At 42.6% G+C, this 8,993-nt stretch overlaps 1 protein-coding gene across 2 annotated transcripts in view; it reads right to left on the bottom strand.

Moving 5' to 3' along the window:
* The window catches only part of MRAS (muscle RAS oncogene homolog), a 65,495-nt gene that overhangs the window by 29,143 nt on the left and 27,359 nt on the right, over window positions 1-8,993 (bottom strand). The gene's annotated exons all lie outside the window — the stretch shown is intronic.

The raw sequence follows: 8,993 nt of genomic DNA, 5'->3' as shown, positions 1-8,993 counted from the left end.
GGGGCTGTCAGGTGGCAGGGGTGGGGAGACGGATCGGAGCAGTCAGGGGACAGGGAGCAGAGGGGTTTAGATGGGTCGGGAGTTCTGGGGCGGGCTGTCAGGGGGTGCGGAGTGGTTGGATGGGGCATGGGAGTCCCAGGGGTCTGTCTGGGGGTGGGGGTGTGGATAAGGGTTGGGGCAGTCAGGGTACAGGTAGGGGGTAGGGTGCTAGGGGGCCAGTTAGGATGGGGGGAGGGTCTCAGGAGGGGGCAGTCAGGGGACAAGAGGCAGGGAGGCTTAGGTAGGGGGTGGAGTCCTGGGGGGCAGTTAGGGGCAGGGGTCCCAGGAGGGGGCAGTCAGGGGACAAGGAGCGGGGGGGAGGGTTGGGGGAAGTGGGAGGGGCAGGGGCGGGGCTAGGGCAGGACGGGGCGGGGCTCCTCCCGTCCTCTTTTTTGCTTGCTGGATTATGGTAACCCTAATTTAATATTATTTCAGTGTTCCTTCTTTGGTGTAAACTAAAGTTAGATCTGACCCAGACAACCAGATCTGAACTCCCTGGAGGTAGGGCTGTGTGTTTGTGTGTGGGGGGGAAGAGCAAGAGTTCAGGTCTGGATCTGAACTCCACATCTTGGGCCCATCTCTAGTGAAAACTAGCTCACTGTACCAGTTTTCAGGATGGATTTGCCTTTGGCCTAGTCAGCTCTCTGTTGCTCCCATCCTGCTCTTATCATGTGATAGTTTTCTGCAGGGGAAAGCCATGCAATGAGGAAACACTTCGGCCTTTATAAGCCTCTGCATTGTGCTCTAACTAAACACACAGATGTTGTAACATGGAAAAACACAAGTACTTGAATTCTTGCCCTTTCTTTAGGGGAAAGAAAAGGGCCTTTACGAAGACGGAGAAGCCCTCTAAAGAACAGCTTCCATTTCAACAAACAGAGTAAAGATCCGATTAGTAAAAAAGGGCCTTTTCTCTGACAAATAGGCAAGAATTCAAAGCCTTGTGTTTTCTATGTTGCAACATTGACATTTTCCTGGCAGAAAGACAAAAATAAAATAAGCCTCTTAGAAGGTCACAAACCCCAAGTAATAAAAGAAGCAGCTTAAGCTAAAATTTAGCTCATTCAGTGAAACTACCTGATTAAAAAAACCACCACCAGGCAAGACTGAAGGAGCCTGAAGACACCCCAACCCTTCGTCTTCTGGTCAGACAATTCCCAAGCTTCTTTAGTGGAAAAGCAGACAGACAGTCAAATTCAAGTGGTCTTAGGACCTGCAGCAACATCCTGCCTCACAGTGAGAAATGCAAAGCAGGACAGAGAGATCCTAAGCAAGCAAGCAAGCAAGCAAGCAAGCAAGCAAGCAAGCGCGCGCACACACACACACACACACACGTATGGGGTCAGGATAACGGTCTGCAGTTATTTCAAGGGTTTAAACACACAGGATGGAGCGGGATTATGGATTATGTAGGGCCTGATCCAAGTCTACTGGAGTCTTTCCATTGACTTGACGGGTTTGGATCAGGCTCCTAGGGGAGTATGCACAAAGACAGAATAACTAGGAGCAAAGGCATGAACTAAAAAGAAAAACAAGCTGAATATCAGGAAAAATCTTCTCTCTAGTAAGTGCTGCTAGAAAGATTGGAATAACCTCGTAACTGGGAGGTCCCAAAAAGGTGAGGCACTTAAAACTAGACGGCACAAACCACTGGAGAATGCAGGGGTCACCACGCACTGGCCCCCAGGGAATGGGTCACTTTCACTAACTGGTTTAGCAATCAGGAGACAGAGCACAGAATTGGAGTTTATGTGGGTCTTTAGAAACAAACACACACGTGTGTAACAGTAATGCCCAGGAAAAAAAAGGTACACAGTAGGTTCTGCACCCAAACGCATAGGCAACAGTTACCAGCTTCCCCTCCCTACCCCAGTCTGAAATTTTACAGAGGATCGGATCCTCAGCTGGTTGAATTCAGTGTAGATCCAAAGTCAATGCAGTTACATTGCTTTACACCAGCTGAGAATCTAGCCCAGGGAGCCTACAAAAGGTGCAGACAAGTCAATCATGACAAGTTAGGTCCAGCAAGGTGCCAACCAAACCTTCATCTTATCAGCGAAACAAGGCGGTTTTGGACTCCCCCATTTCCCTGGGTGTGACTTGAGCCCCTAGGAATTTTAGCCTTGTGAAAGCATTCCATGGTGGCTCCACGTACAGAATAATAATTCCAGATTGGCATTTAACAGTCACATAAAAATAAACCCTCTGCTGCTTACTAATTCAGCCTGTGTACAGAAAGAGGGGCAAGAAAAATCGGTGACTGAAACTCCCTTAAAGATACAGCTAACCAAATTAGATTAACTCTGAGAGCTATTTAATTCTAACCTGCAACATGTGCCTGTACACTCTGTGTGTAGGACTACATCTAATCCAGTATGATATGGCCACTTTGACCTCACAGGCCAGCAGGAAATAATGAAAATAACTGAGTGCAGAGACAATGGAGCCTGTTCTCATAAAACATCCCTAAGGAGACAGCATCCTATAATTCACAGTTAGCACTTGCCTTTAGGTGCACGTCCCTTATTTAATAAAGCACTCTATAGTAGTCACCAGCAATGTGCCCCGAACACTGCAGGGACAGTCCTGCAAGCTGGATTGGTTAGGACCATTAATAATTATCTTTGCACTTTTGTATCAGTATCTTGCATACAATCCTCTTAAGGTGCTTCCCTACCAATAAGTCCCACAATACCTCTGTGAGGTAGGGCAATACTATTGTCCCCTCTTTATAATTAGGAAAACAGACACTGAGAATAAGTGACCTGAACAAGCTCAGAGAGCAAGTCCCCCGTAGATGGGTTAGAGCCCCGGTTTGACTCCAAGGTCTGAAAAATGAAATAAAAGCAAATTGCATTTAAACCTAGTTCAAGTGAGAAAGAGTAAAGAAATTATATAGCCCAATTAAAAAAGTTCCATCATGTTGCCAGCTTCTGTTAAACAAGACCTACACTTGCCCTTCTTGTGTAGGAGAGGAAAAACCCGAGCTGGTTAGCACAAAGCATTTTACAGGGCAATGTTGGGACATTATTACAGCTCATGGACAGCATAGAGGCTTGGAGAGGAACTCCAAAGAAGGTGGACTGTGTTTTTGGAACAAAGTTGTCAAATGCCTACCCATTCCAGCTTGTGTGTTATATTTACTTCTGCATCACTAGATGCTTATAAAGCCCCCTCATCGTATGTCTTCACTTGGCAATCACATCCTCCACAGCCAGTCCTAATCCTTTTTTACAAGCACTGGATAAAAAAAAGAAAAAAAAAAAAAAACAAATCACCCAGTGAAGGATTTAACTGCAAATGAAGTATAATTAAAGGAAGACAGATGAGTCTGAAGGGTAGCGTGATGCATCTTTACACTTCTGTCATGCTTCTCCCCGACTGTATTGCTTTAACCACTCATGCTAAAGTAGGTACCTAGCATGCGACCAGCTGTCTAAGGATTTGAATTGTTCTGTGATACTGGAACCTGATCAAAAGCCCAGATAACTCAATGGAAAAGACACCCATTGATCTTAATGGGCTTTGCAACAGGCCCTTAAGGAACAGTGTCAAAGGAAACAGGTCAGAGAAACCCTTTCTTCTCTCAAGGGGGATGGCAAGGGCTACATGCAGTTTCAAACAAGAATGTCCTTTTCTTCCCCACTTGCTGACCTCACGGGTGTATGGTGAGTTTTCTAATGCTGGATGAATAAAGGGAAAGATATAAAGGCTGCTGCAGTTTCACCTTTGAGGCAGTACAACAGCAGTGGCATAAGGATTCTAAAGCCAAGTGGGGTTCCCAGAATGCAGTTCCAGGGTAGGGCTGAATTAAATCCCGGATGTGATGAGATGTGTGGAGAAGAGCTACTCAAAATTGTTTATTCAAAGCCTTTTTCCAGGGGGTGAAAAAATGGCTTTTTATTGAAACAGAATGTTCTGTGAGAAAAAAAAAACTTCCATTTGTTGACAGCAGAAAAAAGTTGATTTGGTGTTTTTGATGAAAACCCAAAAAAGTTACATGCAAGTATTAAAAAAAAAAAAAAGTGTTTTCTTGGAATTTTTTTCTGCTGAAAACAAAATACATGTTTTGACCAGCCCTAGTGTGGAGCAGCTGTTATTGTGATGCAAGAATGCATGGCGTGGCTGCAGAGAGCAAAGGTCACTTGTCAGTTTAGAAGGCAGGGTTCTGGACAAAGGAGGCAAATCAGACAGTGGCAGGCTACAGTTAACAGCAGGATCTGGCTTGTATCTGATGTAATACTGGAATAAAAATAATTAGTTAAATAAAAGCTCACGGGGGGGGGGGGGAGAAAAGAGGCAATAAAGCAAACATCACAATACATATTTATGCCCTGAACCTGCAAACACTCACACATGCTTAAAGTTAAGCATGAGTGATTGACTACTAATGTGCTTAAGCACATGCATTTTTTCAGGATTGAGGCCTTAAAACAAGATTTATAGCCTTCCTTTATACACTTTAGGCACTGCTTTTCTTCACTAAAAGGTAACCATAATGTCTTAGCATGCAGCTGAATTCTCAGTAAAATAATTTTGATCCAAAAAAATTAAGAATTTTTGAAGATTTAAAAAAGCTCCTTTTAAAAAGATACTGGTGGCTTCCCCTCCCTCTTTCTGGCTGTAGTTTAAAAAAATTAAAGTTGCCACAAATGCCAAACGTCACATATCCAAAGCCCCAGAACATCTTGAGCACTACCAGAAAAAATAGCATTCCAGGCTAAAGTTACGGTTTTGGGTTGACTATGTGCTTATGAGAAATTGGACACGTGCTTTGGGACTGGTTCATGATATTGGAACTCAGGAGTCTGCGGGGGTGTTTATACATGTGATTTGTGGTTGGTCTGGAGGATTATGTCTTAATGGTTCATTGATTTAGATCCCAAGGCCAGAAGGGACCACTGTGATGATCTAGTATGGCCCTCTGTATAACAGAGGATATAGAATGACCCCAAAATAATTCCTAGAGCAGATCTTTTAGAAAAACCATCCAATCTTGTTTTAAAAGTTGCCAGTGATGGAAAATCCACCATGACTCTTGGTGAAGTTTTCCAGTGGTCAATTACCCTCACTCTTCAAAATGTTACACCTTATTTCCAATCTGAATTGGTCTAGCTTCAACTTTCAGCCATTGCATCATTTTAGATCTTTCACTGCTAGATTGAAGAGACCATTATTAAATATTTGTTCCCCGTGTTGTTACTTACAAGTCACCTCTTAAACTAGATTGAGCCTCTTGAGTCTAACAAAGAGAAAGTTATCACTGTAAGGCAGGTTTTCTAATTCTTTAATCATTCTTGGGCTCTTCTTTGAACTATCTTCTTGAACCGTGAACAGCAAAAAATATTCCAGCAGGTCACACCAGTGCTAAATACGGAGGTGAAAGAATCTCTATTCCTATTCAAAATTTTCCCTGTTTATGCATCCCAGGATTGCATTACCCCTTTTGGCCACACTGTTGCACTTGGACCTCATGTTCAGTGGATTATTCCACCATGACTCCCAATTTCCACCCACCCCTCCCCCCGAGTCACTGTTTCCCAGCATAGTCCCCCGCTCTGTAAGTATGGCCTGCATTTTTTGTTCCTAGAGGTGTACTCTTACATTTAGTTGTATTAAAACATGTATTGATTGCTCACACCCAGCTAACCAAGAGATCCAGATTGCTCTGAATCAGTGATCCATCCACTTCATTATTTACCATCCCCTGGCTTGTGTGTTACCTGCAAATGTTCTCAGTGATGATTTTATGTTCTCTTCCAGGTCACTGGTAAATATATTAAAATAGTATAGGGCCAAGAATTAGTACCTGTGGGATCCCACTAATATCATTGAGCAGGTATGTTGATTCCCTAGTTACATTTTGAGATCTATTAGCCAACTTTTAATCCATTTAACGTGTGCCATGTTAGTTTTATATTGCTCTAGTTTGTTGTTGTTTTTTTTTTTTAAATCAAAATGTCATGCAATACCAAGTCAAACACCATATAGAAGTCTAAAGTATAGCACATCAACACTATTATCTTGGTGATAACGCTTCCTTAGCTCTCGTCCCCTAACGCCCCTACTCTACTTGCGCTACATTGATGACATCTTCATCATCTGGACCCATGGAAAAGAAGCCTTTGAGGAATTCCACCATGATTTCAATAACTTCCATCCCACCATCAACCTCAGCCTAGATCAATCCACACAAGCGGTCCATTTCCTGGACACTACTGTGCTAATAAGCGATGGTCACATAAATACCACCCTATACCGGAAACCTACTGACCGCTACACTTACCTACATGCCTCCAGCTTCCATCCAGGACACACCACACGATCCATTGTCTACAGCCAAGCTCTAAGATATAACCGCATTTGCTCCAATCCCTCAGATAGAGACAAGCACCTACAAGATCTCTATCAAGCATTCTTAAAACTACAATACCCACCTGCTGAAGTGAAAAAACAGATTGACAGAGCCAGACGAGTACCCAGAAGTCACCTCCTACAAGACAGGGCCAACAAAGAAAATAACAGAACACCACTAGCTGTCACCTTCAGCCCCCAACTAAAACCTCTCCAGCGCATCAGAGATCTACGACCTATCCTGAAAGATGATCCTTTACTCTCACAGATCTTGGGAGACAGACCTGTCCTCGCTTACAGACAACCCCCCAACCTAAAGCAAATACTCACCAGCAACCACACATCACTGAACAAAAACACTGACCCAGGAACCTATCCTTGTAACAAAGCCCGATGCCAACTCTGTCCACATATCTATTCAAGTGACATCATCATAGGGCCTAATCACATCAGCCATACCATCAGGGGCTTGTTCACCTGCACATCTACCAATGTGATATATGCCACCATGTGCCAGCAATGCCCCTCTGCCATGTACATTGGCCAAACCGGACAGTCTCTATGCAAAAGAATTAATGGACACAAATCTGACATCAGGAATCATAATACTCAAAAACCAGTGGGAGAACACTTTAACCTGTCTGGCCATTCTATGACAGACCTGCGGGTGGCTATCTTAAAAAACAGAAAAACTTCAAAAACAGACTCCAACGAGAGACTGCTGAGCTGGAATTGATATGCAAACTAGACACAATCAACTCAGGATTAAATAAAGACTGGGAATGGCTGAGCCATTACAAACATTGAATCTATCTCCCCTTGTAAGTATTTTCACACTTGCTTCTTATCAAACTGTCTGTACTGAGCTATCTTGATTATCACTTCAAAAGTTTTTTTTCCCCCCTCTTACTTAATTGGCCTCTCAGAGTTGGTAAGACAACTCCCACCTGTTCATGCTCTCTGTATGTGTGTGTGTATATATATATATATATATGTTTCACTCTATATGCATCCGAAGAAGTGGGTTGTAGCCCATGAAAGCTTATGCTCTAATAAATTTGTTAGTCTCTAAGGTGCCACAAGTACTCCTGTTCTTTTTGCGGATACAGACTAACACGGCTGCTACTCTGAAAACTATTATCTTTATCAACGCAACCTGTAATCTCATTAAAAAAAAATATATATATAAGTTAGTTTGACAGGATCTATTTTTCAGACCCACGTGACTAGCATTAATTAGATTACCTTCCTTTAATTCTTCATTAAATTGAGTTCCATATCAGCCACTCCATTATCTTGCCTGGGACCAATGTCGGACTGACAGGCCTATAATTATCTGGGTCAGTCCGTTTACCCTTTTTAAAAATTGGCACAGCACTAGCTTTCTTCCAGTCTTCTGTAACTTCCCTAGTGCTCCAGACTTATTGAAAAAAAAAAAAATCAACATTAACGGTCCAATGAGCTCTTCAGCCAGCTCTTTTCAAACTCTTGGATGCAAGTTATCTGGACCTGCTGATTTAAAAAGATCTGTCTTTAGTAGCCGCTGTTTAATATCATTCTGAGGTATTAGTGGACTGGAAAGAACATTATCCTCACCATATGAAATGACTACATCATCTCCCCCCCCCCCAAATACATACAGAAATATTTATTGAATACTTCAGACTTTTCTGCATTACTATGGACCAATATCATTTTCAGGCTGATTTTGTTGCTTTTTAGTGATTGCGCTGAAATGCTGGGGGGGGGGGGGAGGGAGGGGGAGTGAAATTCCTTAACTTGTCACACAAACCATAGTGAAGCACACAGTTTACATCATCCAAGTACAAGTATACATATGCATTAATATTGATATTGTACGTTGTAAATAAAACCATCTGAAGAGTTTGGTTTCTGACGGAAAACAATTTCCCTTAGAGCTTCTGGTCAACCTATTTTCCTTTTTAAAGAACGACTATGTTGCAATTTTAGCCAGTTCAGTTTATTTTTCTTGCATGAACAAGAACAGAAGCACAAGTGATCTATCTTCCGTTACAAGCACCACCACACAGCAGACAGGCATCTAACTGGTATGTTAAAAGGTGGACTTAAATGTAACCCATCACAGAACCAATTCCGTCACATGATGGGATGCAATTGGTACCACAGTTCTTTAATTATTGGAGGATAAAATCTTCTGCAGTGGATATTTTAATTGTAGTCCTCACTCAAGTATCCATTTACTATTATTACAGCATACACCACTTAGGCAGGACGTCACCCCAGAGAATCAATTTAACCCCAAATGATATTTAATAGCAATGACTATTAAATATAGCCTTAACAACAGGCACTATAATTCTGCTGAATGTGGATGCCTTCAGATGACTCGGGTGTATCTCAATCTAATGTTCATATTCCAGGTCCCTCACTTGCCAGGGCAAGTTTCACACTCACATACACCTAAGGCACGAGGCTTTTCCAAGCACTGGTTATAACAGGTGATCAGGAATTACAGGGGCCACGGAAAGGGAAAGATTGCCCACTAGGGCATCGCAATGAAGAGAATTTACTATTTGCAGAATGATTTGTACAAGAACTGATATGACACATAAATAGGG

The sequence above is a fragment of the Terrapene carolina genome, unplaced genomic scaffold (assembly GCF_002925995.2).
Source record: "Terrapene carolina triunguis isolate 2854851 unplaced genomic scaffold, T_m_triunguis-2.0 Scaffold62, whole genome shotgun sequence".
NCBI classification, from domain to species: Eukaryota; Metazoa; Chordata; order Testudines; family Emydidae; genus Terrapene; species Terrapene triunguis.
This window is presented reverse-complemented; position numbering and strand designations above follow the sequence as displayed.